This window comes from Alligator mississippiensis, chromosome 9 (assembly GCF_030867095.1).
Source record: "Alligator mississippiensis isolate rAllMis1 chromosome 9, rAllMis1, whole genome shotgun sequence".
Lineage (NCBI taxonomy): Eukaryota > Metazoa > Chordata > Crocodylia > Alligatoridae > Alligator > Alligator mississippiensis.
The window spans coordinates 112,922-114,736 of NC_081832.1; the positions used below are offsets into that span (position 1 = coordinate 112,922).

The 1,815-nt window shown below is 63.2% G+C and overlaps 1 long non-coding RNA gene across 1 annotated transcript; it reads left to right on the forward strand.

Moving 5' to 3' along the window:
• The first annotated feature begins 351 nt into the window (after positions 1–351).
• LOC132243409 (uncharacterized) lies at positions 352–1,815 on the forward strand. Its single transcript, XR_009454982.1, has 2 exons — positions 352–948; positions 1,726–1,815. It is a non-coding gene; the product is annotated as an uncharacterized LOC132243409 (long non-coding RNA).

Here is a 1,815-nt window from a genome sequence, read left to right on the forward strand (position 1 = left end):
GTGCAAATATAGCTAGCAACGACATACCTCAAACGAGGGCCACACGGGCCCGGAACCTGGGCACGGGGGTTCGGGCAAAGGGGAATGCACCCTGGGCCGGGCCGGGCCGGGCCGGGCCGGGTAAACCTCCCCTTGCCCCTCGGCACACCGCTGCGACGGCCGGCTGAAAATCTCCCCTAGGCATCGCAGTCGGACCAATCGGCACGCAGAGCAGGGAGCCCCCCCTCAGTAATGCCTGACAGCCAATCAGAGAGCTCCTACACCCTCCTCTTTCAGCAGAGGCCAATCAGAACGAAGCAAAGCGGACTAGCACCGACTTTGCCCACACAACCCTCCCACCCAATCGCTGCACGGCCCAAGCGCCCGGAGGGAACGCAAGGCTCTGGTCGCTGCTCTAGCGACTGCCCGAGCCAGCGGGGCCTTTTCTCTTCTCTCTCTGCTTTCATCTCCCGCCTGCCTGCGCTACAGCTGCGGAGCCGAAGCCGCGCTCTCTTGCTCTGCCCTCATCTCGCGCTCTAAAGCCCGGTTTGAACCCTAGGGAGTAGCACCTGGCAGGTTTTTCTTTTCTCTGGCTTTAAAGCCCGGCTGCTCCGCGCAAGTCGAAGGCCCGGGAGGGCGGGACGGAGCCAGCTTTGTTCCTGGCCCTTGTCTTCGGGCTCCAAACCCCGCGCCAGTCCCACGCTGCCGCGGGGAGCCGGCTTGAGTTCCCGCCCGGGTCTCCCCAACGCGGCCACAGGAGGGCGCCTTCACGTGCTGGATCAAGGCCCCGACGGGACCACCGCAGGGCAGCACTGAGCAGCAGGTTGGTCTCACCTCCTCGACACCGATGGCAGGGCAGGAGCTGAATGCAGCACAGAGGCAACGTGTACAGGGTGCACACGGGTGCTCGTGCATCCCCTGAGCGTGGCAGTGCACCATGACCGCCCCTGGACGCCACGGCTCCTGCAGGTAAGTGGTGGGGAGCTGGTGGGGAAAGTGAGGCCCTCATCAGGAGGGAGGGAGTTGGGTGGGGGTGGGGCTGCTGCCCAGCTTGGCAGTGCATGGGGCTGGGGGCTGCAGTCTCTGCCTGCAGGACCCTAGTGGGGAGCAGGAAGGATGGGTGAGGCTGGCTCCCCATGGCTGCGTGCACTCCTGGAGGGCAGTGGGGACCCGTGCCCCCAGACCTGTCTCTGGGGCAAGAGCAGCACCAGTGAGGAGCGCAACCCTGCCCCCATGCATGCAGGGTACAGGTTGCCAGAGCAGGGCGGAGGTCATAGTGTCAAGCAGCTTCCCTGTGTGACTCTGCTGTTCCCTGCCATGCCAGGTTGCACCCGCCAGGCTGCAGAGGCCCCAGGGGAGGGTAGCAGGGCAGGAGCCCACATCCACCCAAGCACAGATCTGATGGGCAGGAATCCCCTCTGTACCACAAGAGTGCACACGAGAGTGGGGAGCTGGCCTCACCACCTGCCCAGTCCCACAGCAGACAGGGAGCAGGCGGGAACCAGGCTCGATGCTCTGCTCCACTGCAGCAGCAGCAGCCTCCTTCCAGGGGTGGGGGGCATAGGCCTGGCAGCTGGGGCCTCCCTCCGTCCGGCATGGCTGGCAGGACTAAGGGCACCAGCAGGGCTGGCAAGCATGGGGGTGGGGGGGGACTGAGGGGCACAAGCAGCGTTTCATGGTAATAACAGGCAAAGGCAGGTTATAATATGAGGGTTTTAATCAGAGAATTGGCAATTTTTTTAACAGAGAAAACCAGGAACCCCAGGAACAAGTAAAGTAATTGCTACTTTCCAAGAATTCTGGCTCTAAGCTTGCAAAACGGTCCCGACCATAAAG